The sequence below is a fragment of the Apium graveolens genome, chromosome 1 (assembly GCF_009905375.1).
Source record: "Apium graveolens cultivar Ventura chromosome 1, ASM990537v1, whole genome shotgun sequence".
Classification (NCBI taxonomy): domain Eukaryota; kingdom Viridiplantae; phylum Streptophyta; class Magnoliopsida; order Apiales; family Apiaceae; genus Apium; species Apium graveolens.
The window spans coordinates 195,052,770-195,067,300 of record NC_133647.1 but is presented as its reverse complement, the minus strand read 5'-3'; the positions used below and the strand labels follow the sequence as shown (position 1 = coordinate 195,067,300).

Here is a 14,531-nt window from a genome sequence, read left to right as displayed (position 1 = left end):
TAATCTTTAATTTTTTATTTATTGGAGAGAGATTTGGCAAAGTTAATTATATATTTTAACTATCGATTTTTGTAGTGTGTGTCAAGCGTACATGTTAAGGTGCGGAATCTCAAAATTTTCGTCCATTTTAATTGGTGAAATTTTTATATATGCAGGGAATCGACCGGTCCACTGTAATTAATAAATATGAGAAGATTAAAATGAGTTAAATTTATTAAACTTCGCGTATGTACCCTTGACCGATTATAGGTGCGCATTTGCATTAGACTTATATTAATAATTATTTATAAAAAATTAGGTCAATTTTTCTATATACGATTAGTTGATTACTGAAAGGGGTTTTCAAACACTAGTTTTATCAGTATATGTTATTGATTAACAGAGAAAGGTATACATATCGATTACTGTTTTCATTTTACAATTGCTTTGATTAGGTATCATAAAAGAGTGTATATTTCATTGATTTTAATCTCTTTGATTAAATTTGTCAAAAATCATTCCATAAAATTAAAATTTTGATTATATGTATCTAATATGATGTAAGTATATACTTGTTGATTCTCTTCAATACAATGCCTGTTTAGGTCAATACGAATTCGTTACTAAGTGCTGGGTTATCGTTGTTCGTAAACGAGATGGACCACTCGTGTATATATATGAATGACACAAATAAAAATACTCCACGTGTTATTTGGAAAATATTTCCGGGATTCATTTCGGGCCGGCAACATTACTTTAAGAAGAATAATCAAAAGTGAACTAGGATTATTTTCACATTTAGATTTTTTTCGATTTATGGAGTTATCATGTTTTAGCAATAATCAAAAGTTTTCACAATCTTTTTTCTGTACTACTGCAGTGATACACCTGAGAATGTGTGTAACACAGCACAGTGAGTTTGTGTATAGAGGTTCAAATTCAACTTTAGTCAACTGCCACAACTTTTATTCAGATAAGTTCTCTCGTTTTCTTTCTCGTTTTCTCGATTTTAGTTCAAAGTATGCACGTATATTTATACATAATGCTTTCATGAGATGGTTTTGGAACCTAATTGCAAATGCTTATGAAGTTTTTGATTATATGTCTATTAGTAATGTTTGTTTTTTAGAATAGTGATATATTATGTCTCCTTGGACACTTTGCAATTAAGGGTTAGGATGTACAATTCTCAATCGTAAATGGCCGGAAATATGCATATGTACAATTCTGCAAATTTCATGTAGTTATGTTAGAATCAAATTCAGACGTTGAAGAGATCTGGTTGCAACTACAAGCAAAGCATGCCGAGAATAGTTTTTGTGTTGAAACTATACACATATAAAAAAACAGTTAATGCAATGTTTTTAATTAAATTTGGAGGCTTGAATCTTGATTGTGTAATATTTTAGTCGGATCACCTGATTTAAGTTAACTCAATTATTGTATTTTTTTGACTTGCAACTATCTTGCCTTTTCCAAATACTTACAATAATCGTTCACCTATATACAGATCCCCCGTCCTACAATTTTCAACATACTTGAAATTTTCAGTACCTAAGTATTATGAATTTTTTGATAATTTCCAGCTAGTTTGAATATTTTTTCTTGATTTGAGTTTGTCGTCCTTGACATAAAAAAAATACCATATAAAAATCACCGGAAGAAAACAAGATGTCTAAAGATTGATTTTTATAAAAAAAAATTGCACAATCTATCTATACCAAAAAGGGGAAGATAATTCGTTACCCGTGGCATTCAAATTTAATTAATTAATATAGTATATGATCAAATTAAGGTTTCCTCCCACAAACTTAATTTTGACTCAAGTGATCAATTGAGTTTAGATTTTGAGACCTTAAATCTCAAAGGTGGCATGACATTAGATACGGTAGCTCAAAAACGACACATTAGAGTTGATGAGGTTGTGTCTTCTAATTTACCGCGGATTAGGTCCTTCCAATTTGACAAAAATCATGGACGCTATCAGTCTGGGAATATAAAGCATCTAAAATTTAGAGAGGCGTCCTTGTAAGTACGTGTCATGTGCACATACAACCACGGGCTCAGGTTTGTCTTGTACACTTATCTTACTTCTACTGTTATATTTGTATCTATTATTTTGTTCATGTTTATATTTGTCACACATTATTTTTGTCGTCGTGCACTAAGCCGGGGGTGTTCACGGAAACAGCTTCCCTACTGTTCGGAGTAGGGGTATGGTGTGCATACATCTTACCCTCCTCAGACACTGCAGGATTATCTGGTTATGTTTGCTTTGGTTTATACTGCGTAATAAATAAATTATATATATAATTATAGCTTCAGCGTCTATAGCTTTAGCTAGTTTCAAAAACTCAAGTCAATCTATTGAAATTCCGAGAGATCTGAAGCTGCAGTTGCCTATTTTGTACTATTAACCCAAAATCATTAGTCATCAAAACTTTTTAAAAGAAAGATGTTAGCTTATTAGGATTGACTACATGCATATATCAATAGCTACTTGAAAGTAACATTTGATTACGCCTGGAGCAATCGTCTCCGATCTGGAGCAATCGTCTCCGATCATGGCTCACATTTTAGAAAAGTATAAGGACACTTTTGTTTGCATTGATCGTTGAAAATAATTTATGTACAAATATTATTTAAACCCAACTTCTTTTTCTTTGGAACCGGAGCATTGATAAAGTAATATTTGATTTAGGTCAACATATCAAAATAAAAGATCCTTATCTAGATTACCTAATTATAGTCAACTCAAGCACCATATGTCGTTACCAACTCTTCTAAACTTTAAAGTGTTACTGCCTCTGTCCCTTAAAGATTGGCCCGATCAAGTTTGAACAAATTTTAAGAAAGTACCAGTAGACTTAATTTTTTATTAGTTTATACTCCTAAAGACAAGACGTGGCTCTCCTTTAATATCTATTTTAATGGATTTGGCAGGTAAAAGCATTTATGCTGTTATTGGTAATGGTGTAAATATAATTTAAAATATTAAAGTTACTTTCCAAAAATAGAAGTTCAATTAATTTTGGACATCCAAAAAAGTAAAGTGTGTCAACCTTTTTGGGACGGAGGGAGTAATAAGTAGGCTTAATATGCGTATCACGTGTATGAGCAAATCCACCCTCTCACTTGTAAGCTAAATTTGTTAGGATTGAAAAATGGATTACCATGAGCCCAATTTCATGTAAGAGATTTCTTGGTGTCTTTAAGTTAAAATTTTTAAGAATATTAAACATGTTTAGGACACCAACCTTGATTTACATCTCATATTTTTTGAGAATGTTGTGTTTCGAAAAGTTCGAACTGGATCCTACCCAGTTATATAACATAGATACTGCGGTTCCAACTCTCCAAAAAACCTTAGGAAGTTGGTAGAGCGCGTATAATGTAATTTACAATTATGTGATTAATAATTTATAATTATGTGGTTAATTGGTTAATAAAGATTGATTATACTGTACTCCTTGACAACTAATTAGATGGTGTGAAGGACTTATATTAAACAGATTAACTTCAAGCTTAAAATATTCATCTAGTGAGTTTTTATGACTAATGATTGATGGTACTGTACTCCTTTGCAACCAAAATTATGTGAAGGACATAAATTTAACGGATTAACTTCATCTCGCGAGTTTTATGAATGATTTGATTTGAAAATTTATTCCATTCTTGAAGATATTCTATTGACCTGAATCTTAATCCTTAACTATTAAGGACATCTTAAACCATGACTTAAGATTCTTCCCACTTTAGAGTCTGGTTACCATACTTTTAAAGGTGCATGTATGTAAGGATATCCTCCCTCCCCCTATTTTTGACTTGCTTAAAACTTAAATTATTGAAGTAATATTGATAAGCTCAATTTTTTTATTACCAACAACTCCTGAAGATAATTTTCTTGTTTTGAATTTGTCATCCTTAACATTTCAGGAATTATGGAAAGGCAACAAGTAAATAACTATTTTTTTGCAAACTATAGTTTGTGGAAGAGGATTAGATCGACAATAAAAATTAGTTTCTGGAAGATCAATAGACCGACAATAAAATTTTTGTATAATAATAAATTATAAATTATATATAAAATCCAAGTTTTAGTCTCATTTCTTTTTATAATGTGTATGATTTGAAAGATCGTTCTCATAATTTAGTGAAAACAAATCATGTATAAAAATATGCGAGTGAACCAAACTCTTTATGTCCCTCATCGATAAGATAACACGATAAAGTTTAGTGTGTTGTTTATAACCGTCTATTCGCGACTTCTATTGTGAGGGTTCGGTAGGTGGGCTTCACAATTTTGTAAAACACAAGTGGTTGCCACCAAAACAGAATAAACCTAAAAAATCTAAAAAAGAGATCATTTATTTTTTCTCCTTTTGTAAGAAATATTGGGTGAATTATTCAAGTCCAGTTTCACTTACAAATCAATGCACCCGTCTTCAAGGTGAGAAAAAGTAAATGTAAATATTTACACCCAATGAAATCGATCTTGGTGGATCATAACCATGGTTATCACGACGCCAAGTCGAGGTGAGTCAGAAAAAACGTTATCATAGAATATATGGAGGAGTGAGGAAAGGAAAGGGCAATCACTTAATTCTCAACGATCTGATGGACCCTCGACTAGTCGAATAGTCGATTAATCGTGGACTAGTCGTAGACTAGTCGACAAAAAAAATATAATTATAATTAAATGGGAACTGATCCCCAGCCATCGTTGGATGGGATACAGCAGCCGCATTGTTTCATTGCGGGTGTGCTCACCCGCCGCAATGAAACATTGCGGCAACCCGCAATGTAATATTGCGGCTGGTGTATCCAGCCAAGTTGGCTGTGGATAATTTCCCTAATTAAATATAATACAATATACATTATATATTAGACTTCTTAATTCCAAGTTTCTAACATAGACCAAAATATTGTATTTCAGGTCCTTGTATCTCATATCTTATATACAATAATGTGTATGCCCCCCATTATAACCTTAGGTTTTTTATTAGGGCTATTCTCTCTTCATCTTACAAGGCATGACAAGGCATGAGCCTCTTTTTTATATTTTGAGGTATAATTCTACAAATTTGGGAGTTTGTCCCTACAAGTATTATTAAAAGGTTTTTCAAGCGATTATCATAAAATGTTCTCGGTCTTTTTTCCTGTATTACACTAGTGAGAATGTCGCAGTTTAATTGCAATGAGGTGTGTGGCACAAAAGAAATTCTCTTAGTTTTTTCTTTTGTTACCGGTGATTGATTATTTAGTTCAAGGTATATCTAAGCATCTCGATATCATGATCGGATATCTTAATTTTTTCTCTCTTGGTCAAAGGATTTGCTTGATCAGATATCATGATATTTTTGATGATTTAAACTCTGATATAATGTGTCCGAAATCATTCCTTAAAATTTAAAGTTGGGTTAAACATAATGTTTGATAACTTATCTAATCTTCTGTGAGCGCAATTTTCCAACATAATTCATAATGATGAGACCTTCTCGATTCTCTTCAATACTTGTAATTTAGAATGATTGTTTAGGTTGTGATTCTCAGCCACTCCTTCAAATTATACAAGCTAATAAGGAATTTAAAGAGGACTCACCCAAGCTACTATATACAAAATAGGTTCGGATTTCAAAAAACATGAAGCAGCCAATTCGTTGTCTTATTCCAGATAATTTGACACACGTATCACTAAAGTATTATTGCATTTGAATTTTATTGATTTTAAAATTATCTTCTCTAAAGTGCCAATTTCATAACCATAAATCATAGCCATGTTTCAGTGCTTAGCCTGCAGAATTCACACGGATAATGGGTTGGAAAATTTTGGAGGTATTTTTAGTTTTATAATTCAATATTAGCAAAGTGTGTTTATTCTTCCAGTGTGTTCATTTCTCTTGTGCCAAAATTGAAGCGATAATTACAAATTTTCACAATCTTTTTTTCTGTACCACTGCAGTGATACACCAGTGAGATTGTTGTGTGCGGTGTGACACAGGACGAGTCTGTAAGTTTGTGTATAGAGGGTCAGATTCAATTTTAGTATGTTAACGAAATTCACGCCACAACTTTCATTTAGATAAGTTTTCTCGATTTCTTTCTTCTTGTCATTGATCATTGATATGTTCTTTATTCTTGCATGATTTTATTTGAAGGTATTAAAATATATGTATATTACTCGAGCACCGTATATACTTGTCGACTCTTCCAAAATTTAGAATGTTAATGAATAGGCTCAATATTAGTATGTGTATGGGCAGATACACATTGTCACTAGAAAGTTAATTTTGTTTAAATGAAAGAGTGGATTACTAGGAGCCCAATTTTATCGAAGAGATTCTTCGGTGTCTACAATCTTGATGTCTGTAATGATTTTTTTCTAAGAATTTTGTGGTCCCAAAGATTCTACCTGGTAAAATAACTTAAACACCTCGTTACCAGCTCTCCAAGAAAACCTTAGGAAGTTTGTAGAGTGCCTATAAATGTGATTTATAATTATGTGGATAATAAAGATTAATGATACTTTACTCCTTGGCAACTAAACATAATGGCGTGAAGGACATGAAGCGAACATATTAGCCACAATGAGAGGGTTGCAGAAGCAGGGATAGTGATCAGAGTGAAATCGTAACAAGGTAGTAGTATTGGAAGGTGCGGGTGGATTACCTTCTTTTAACTTTTAGCTTGTATAATGGTACACCATTGTAGATTCCTTAGCTCCTAAAACTTATAATATTGTATTAGTTCAACTTACATAATTTTCTAAGTTTATGAAACATTTTATGCCCTACTTATCTTCCTCGGAATTTAGAGTGCATTAATGCAAATAATGCCCCCTCCCCCACACTATCTGCTGCATACTTAATGTCATTCTAGCTGTGGCCATTCATGTAAGTTTCGTACCTGGTTTTAAGATTGAGCCATATTTGATCATTTTACACTAATTTTGAAGATATTCTTTTGATCTGAATCCTTGAGATCCTTAACTATAATAGACATTAAGACCCATGACTAGATGTGAAAGATAATATACTATATTTTTCGAGGGGGCGAATAGGCAGCATACATTATATAGTATAATAAATTATAGTACTAACTCAAAGTTTAAGTCTCCTTTCCTTTCCTACAACACACTCAATATTGTGTAGGAGTTGGTGACCGGCGTTTCTTAATGTAATTAAACCATATTTACAAGGATGTACAAGCAAACTAAACTCGTCCGCTTCTTGTTGTCCCTCATCGAAAAGGAAATAGTTCAAAATCTTGTTTATAGGCATTTAGTCGAGAACACAATTACGGGGGCAGGGTAGGCGGGTAACTCATTTGATAAATTCCACTACTGTAAACATCATTTATTCCACTACGGTGCAGATATTCCACTAGTGAACAGATATTCCACTACTTTGAAAAAAAGGTGGTAGCCACCAAAACGGAATAAACAATGAAAAACCAAAAAAATGCCCGACTTGCCCTCCCCCCCTCTTTTGCTACAAGTATCTATACAAATTAGGAAAAAAATCATATTAATTGGCTTCACTAGATATTTGCATGTCATTGTGAGTGTATATTCATGTTGAGTTAAAATATATCAATTTAGTGTTACGCTATGCATTCATTTTCCGAGTAGTTCATGGGCCACTGATATAATGCTCATTTCGTATCCTTCAGATATATAAGGATATATACTTTTGGTAAAGGATATATATATGAATGAGTTAGACCTTTTTACTTTACTTCTCTTGTGCAATAAGTTATAGTACAAACACATTATATAACTTACTATGATGATAAACTATAGCTTAGTTCACAAAAAAAACGTGTGGAAACACATTAGAATGTTGATAAATGCCATTGACCTTTGCACGTTGATTTCGGATAATGTTTTCCCACGTTATAGAGTCCTTATTAACTTTACAACTATTCAATATAAGGCTATCTAAGATTAGTAAGATGAAAATAAACAGTGTATCTAAACAACTAACTAATAAGCCTCTCCATATTATAAAGAAGAATGAGTTTGGGAGATGTGATTTAATTCTAAGGTTGTGTAGCTAGTTGCAGGGGTGGTGAGAGATGCGCTCATAGAGGGTAGTGAGATTCCAAGTTGATGTTTGACAAATTCTTTATGAATTTGCAAATGTATAAGACAGATTCTTCATGAATTTGCAAATGTCATTTCGAGATACCTTCGGGATTGCCACCTCTAAGAGATATCCACGAACCTCTTAGAGATATTCAACATCTGATAGACTCACAATCAAATATATATTTACTTAACTTTCGCGATACCATTGTGCAACACTACTTACATTACATTGAGTTCCAGTATAAGTAGCTCAAAGATATTAGTTTAAAAATTATATTTTTATTTGGAAGAATTTTTTTTTATAAATAAGTGGAATTATACTTTACAGGAGTTTTAGAATGCGTGTCGAGCCCCTCTCCCCTAATGTAAAGAACTTGAGGATGGATGTAGTAGTAACTTTCTATTTAAACTCAACTGTTATTTGAAATTGTATAAATATATTATATTTACTAAAAAAATATTCTTAATCTCCATATTTGAATCTAATACAAAGTATTTATTAACGTCTAAACCGCATAAACCGTACCGCAATTTTGTGGTGTGGTTATGTGTTTTTTACGTTATGTGATGCGGTTTGAAAAATTAACCAAACCGCAAATGCGGGTTGGGTCATAGTTTTAACCAAAATCGCACTGCCCGCACCGCGATCACCCCTATGAGGAGCCGAGGAGGTCACGGTGGAGGAAAAGGATTGAAAATTTGTCGTTGAGAATGATCTAATGATGTAGGACAAAGGTGAAAAGTGTTGAGAATAATTCAAAATTATTTGAATTGTTTTTTTTGAAATTTTGTTAATTAGTTTGTTAGGTGTTTTTCAAATAATTAGTAGATAAGATAAGTTCTAGGTTTTAGGAGTTTTAGTTTTTTTAGGGAAAAATATCAAACTGATCACTCATTTCATCCAAATGTATCAAATAGGTCATTACTTTCCAGTTTGACTCAATTTGGTTACCAGTTTGAAATTTTGTATCAATTTAGTTATTTAAAAGTTAAAATTTTGTATCGATTTTAAAATTTTGTATCGATTTAGTCATCAAAAGATGATTTATTTGATACAAAATTTCAAATTAATGATCAAATTGAGTCAAACTGGAAAGTAATGACATATTTGATATATTTGGACGAAACGAGTGACCGACTTGATATTTTTCCCTTTTTTTTAGTGTATAAAACCACATGTTGGTGATTAGGAATAATATAGAAGTATGCATCTCATTTTATTCTCTAGTTCTCTATATTTTTCTCTCTTTCTTTATCAGTCTAAACACCAATAGTGGTATCATGAGCCTTTTTTATCTTAAGGGCCTGTGATATAATATAGCCATGTCTTCAAAACAAACACCAAGTCTTTCTCCTCCATTTTTTAATGGTGAAAATTATCAAGTATGGGCTGTTGAGATGAAAACTCATTTAAAAGGTTTGGGTTTATGGAAGTTCTCTATATTTTTCTCTCTTCCTTTATTAGTCTAAACACCAACAGTGGTATCATGAGCCTTATTGATCTTAAGGGCCTCTGATATAATTTAACCGTGTCTTCAAAACAAATATAAATCTTTCTCCTTCATTTTTTAATGGTGAAAATAATCAAGTATGGGTTGCTAAGATGAAGTCTCATTTAAAAGGTTTGGGTTTATGGACATGGGTTGAAAGTGAGAGAGAGATACAACCTCTTACAAACAATCCTACATTGAATCAAATCAAGCTTCATGAAGATGAGTCAAGCAAGGGTCCAAGGGCTTTATCAATTATTCATACGGCTGTGTCAGAATCAATTTTCACAAGAATCATGGCTTGTGAAACAGGAAAAGAGGCTTGGGATAAGGTAAAAGAATTGTATGAAGGCAACACAAGAATAAAGAGGATGCAAGTTTTAAATCTCAAAAGGGATTTTGAGACTTTAGCCATGAAAGAAAAAGACACTCTACAAGATTATTATGATAATTTGATGGGTGTGGTTAATAAAATGCGGCTGATGAGAGAATATGTACTTGATAGAAAAATTGTAGAGAAGTTGTTTGTGAGCTTGCCCGAAAGGTTCGAGTCAAAACTTTCATCTCTTTAAGATTCAAAAGATATAAGTGAACTATCTTTGTTCGAGCTAATTAATTCTCTGCAAGCCCAAGAACAAAGAAGAGCGATGAAAAATAAAGAAACTGAAAATGCGGTTGAAGGAGCTTTTTTGACAGAAACTCAAAAGGAAAAAATAAAATTTACTCAATGTGGTCATTGTAAGAAGAATGGACATGAAGAAAAGGATTATTGGAACAAGGGAAAGCCTCGATGCTTTAAATGCAAGAGGTTTAGACATGTGCAAAAGTAGTGTAGAGACAAGACGGAAGAAAGTGTAAATAAGACACAAGTATTTGATGAAGAACTATTTTGATATTGGAGAGAAATGCTCCAATGTGTACGTTGGTGAGAAGTGCATCAACATGAAACTGTGGAGAGAAGGGCTCCCGAATGAAACTGTGGAGAGAAGGGCTCCCGAATGAAACTGTGGAGAGAAGGGCTTCCGAAAGAAATTGCGGAGATAAGTGCTCCAACAACAATGGTGATGGTGGGAAGTACATCATCATCGAATTAATTTTAGAATTTAGAATTTTGATTTATGAGGGAGTGTTGAGAATAATTCAAAATTATTTGAAATATTGTTCATTAATTTATTAGGTGTTTTTCAAATAATCAGTAGATAAGATAAGTTCTAGGTTTTAGGAGTTTTAGTTTTTTTAGTATATAAAACCACATGTTGGTTATCAGGAATAATATAGAAGTATGCATCTCATTTTATTTTTAGTTCTCTATATTTTTCTCTCTTCCTTCATTAGTCTAAACACCAACCAAAAGAGGTTAAAAGAAGGGATAAATTACCTATCTTCGCAGATAATTGGTCTAATAAGATAATTGGTCCAATAAAATCAATTCAACATAAGAATGCAATTCTTCACATGATAGCTTATAATGATGGACGAAGCAATAGAAGTAAATTCAATATAGCTTGACGATGTATTTTAGCACAAGTTATCTCAAGATCAATTGTTTCGGGTGTTTTATGTGATGACATGGTTTTCCGCAAGAAAAGCAGGAAGTACGGGGCTGTTTTGGATAATCATAGGGTACTGGAGGCCCTCAACAATTCTGGACAAGGCTGAAGACAGCTTTTGTTGACTGATGGTGGCTGTTAGTGGGCTGATGAGGCTGGATACAACTGCTGGAGACGGCTGTGGCGGTTTATGGTGTTTGGCTGGAGGAACGGTAACATTGACATTAAAGGAAATACGGAAGGACAAGTATTGTAAGTGGCTATGCTTCAGATTGGAGTTTGAGAAGGGTAAATAGACTGGCTATGACCATTTTGTAATGATAGTAAATTGTATCAAATAAAATTTTTATTTTACTTCCTTATTACAACATAGTCAATATTGTGTAGGACATTTATGATCAGTGTCCGTTGATTTAATTATAAATAAATTGTGTATAGGAGCGAAAAAAGCTCTTTTGCTTTCAATCGCTCATCGCTAAGAAGTATAGGAGTGAAATAAACTCTTTTGCTTTAAGCCCTCGTCGCAAATATATAAGTTGAGACTTGAGGGTGAAGTTGATAAATGTCTATTACGGGCTTTAATTGTGGCGGTCAAAACGAAATAAATCCAAAACAACACTCACTTATCTTTTCCCCATTTGTTGAAAACTACATCTTAATTTCTTAAAACAAAATATATTAGTTTAGATTGTACACATATGCATACCATTTTCAATATTGGGTTGATCATTTTGAATCCACTCACAGTTTCACATGAATCACGTAAGCTATGCATTTGTCTTTAAGATGATTTAGGGACTATCATGTAAGCTATGCATTTTTCGATATAAATTTGATTTTCCCAGTGTTGCATTCGATGTCATCATATTGCATGACCCAGTTATCCTCTTAAGTTTTATGAAATTATGAAATAACGTAACTTGATTCAAAATATGTTGCAAATTTGCAACAAGTAATGGCATTATATTCGGCCGTTAAGAGAGGTCTTGCCTGATCCGCAAGTTAAGTCAGCATAATAGCTTTAGCTTGTTGAGGGAACTCGAGGCCTTTCTTTTAAATTTTTAGAGATGATGTTGTATTGATTGCCACTTTAAGGTCTTCGATGTTTGTGCATTACTGATTCAAATCAAAGCATCATTATTGAAGGTATTCATAAAGAACAATTCTGAAGTAGGATAGGAAGGACTACACATATATAGAAAGGTTGACAGAGAATTCTATATCTCGAGTGTTAGGAATTGTATAGGATATCTGGTTGCGACTGTGCAGAAGCTCAATCTGATCAGTAGCAACTAGATTTGAAGATATTCTTACTGATTTGAGTTTATCATCCTCAAAACACATTTAGGGAATTGCGGATTGACAACTATTGTACTTGTCTATGTTGCAGAATGGAGTTTAAGAAGGGTAAATAGATTGGCTATACACATTTGGTATGATAATAAATTATATAAATGATATCAAATAAAAGTTTTGTCCTACTTTGTCATTACAACATAGTCAATATTATGTAGGACGTGTCCGCTGATTTATTAAAAATGAATCATGTATCAGTGTATCGGATTCAACTGAACTCTTTTGCTTTTAATCCCTCAAGCTATGCATTTGTCTTCAAGGTGATTTAGGACTATCAAAATGTTAGTTTTATGTTCTTGGATTATTTTATGATCCAAACGTTGGATCATAAAAGTAAATGCAAATCTTCACTGAATTTAAAATTGACTATAAAAGATTGATTAGCATTGTTGCTCCAATTATCAAAATGATTTCTGGAGCCTACCAAATGTAGATGTTGAATGATTTTGTAATTCGTAGCCAGGAATTTTAAATACCTCATTGTTCAATCTGTTACATTACGGTAAAATATTATTTTTGTTGAAGTAATTTCCGGTGTAGCTAACAGGTCAGAAGAGCCGTGGAATGTGTTGTAGCAGCCCTTTCTTTTCAGCTACCAGTCCAGCTTATATCATGTTAAGGTAACTAGTGGACGTGAAGCGGCAAAGCCGATTATGATTTACACCCCACTTGAGCTTGCCAACTTCAAAAGCACTCATGTCTATGAATGCTCAAGCACAAAGTCCTCCTGGGCAGGGAAAGTAGCCGTCTCTTCACTCTCCTTCAGTCAATTCAGATACTGAATCATATCTATTGGAGAGGTGCAAGACTTTAAAAAGAGTAAGCATAAGTTGTCAATAAGTAGATGGTCAGCGCCTTAAGAAGGAAATGGACTTGCAGCCTAAAATCCTGCAAAACTGAAACTGGAGATGAAGGTTAGAACGCTTCTCTTCGATGGAAATTTGATTTTCCCAGTGTAGCATTCAATGTCATCATGTTCCATGACCCAGTTATGCTCATAAGTTTGGTGCAATCATGATTTAACAAAACTTGATTTCTAAATTTGTTGCAAATTTGCAATAAATAGTGGCATTATATTTGGCTGTTAATAGTGGTCTTGCCTGATCCTCAAGTTGATTCAGCATTACAGCTTTAGATTGTTGTTAAAAATGCAGCCCCTTCTTTTCAATTTTTAGAGTTGAAGATGTTGTGATCGCTCGTATAAGGCATTTGATGGTTGTGCATTATTGATTCAAACAAAGCATTATCAATGAAGGTCTTCGTAAAGAACAATTCTGAAGTAGGACAAGGACTACACATATATAGAAAGGTTGATGATCAACCCGATTGATTTAAAGACTACACATATAAAGAACAATTCTAAAATAGTAAATATTGTGTAGGATTTTGATGATCAATGCCGATTGATTTAACCACAAATAAATCATGTATAAGTGTATAGATGTGAATGAACTATTTTGGCTTTTAATCCCTCATCGCTAAGATATAAGCTGAGCGTTGAGTGTGTTGTTTATAAACGTCTATTCCGGATTTTATTTGTAAGTCGGTGAGCGCCCCGATTTTATTTAATATGCAAAAAATCGGGTGATTGTCACTAAAACATACAATAATATATATATATATATAGTTCACAAAATTCGGAAAAAACACTCACTTATCTTTTCCCTTTTGTCGAAAGTTACATTTTAAAATTATTCATCCGTAGACTCCGAATTTGTGGAACATTTTGAATACCCGTCACTATTCATTCATGAATCGTGCAAGTTATAAGTTTGTCTAATGGTCTTCAAGTTGATTCATGGACCATCAAATGCAAAAATGTACTTCATATATGTTAATGCTGGTTAATTGACAAGGGTAGTTGGAAAATTTAAATATTTTTTGGGCGAAAAATTCAAAAATCAGCTAAAACTCTTATTTACCTTTACGGTCAAAATTAAGTCGATTTACGATAAAAATCCGTATTAGTTTTACAAAATTGATATTTAGGTATAAACGAGCGAGCATGATATCATTATATTAAAAAAATGTTATGATACAATATATTTATTTTTAAACAAATTTTGA

At 32.8% G+C, this 14,531-nt stretch overlaps 1 long non-coding RNA gene across 1 annotated transcript; it reads left to right on the top strand.

Moving 5' to 3' along the window:
* The first annotated feature begins 300 nt into the window (after positions 1-300).
* LOC141675254 (uncharacterized) lies at positions 301-13,987 on the top strand. The gene is made up of 4 exons (XR_012555959.1): positions 301-388; positions 860-5,814; positions 5,942-13,378; positions 13,619-13,987. It is a non-coding gene; the product is annotated as an uncharacterized LOC141675254 (long non-coding RNA).
* The last annotated feature ends 544 nt before the right edge of the window (positions 13,988-14,531 follow it).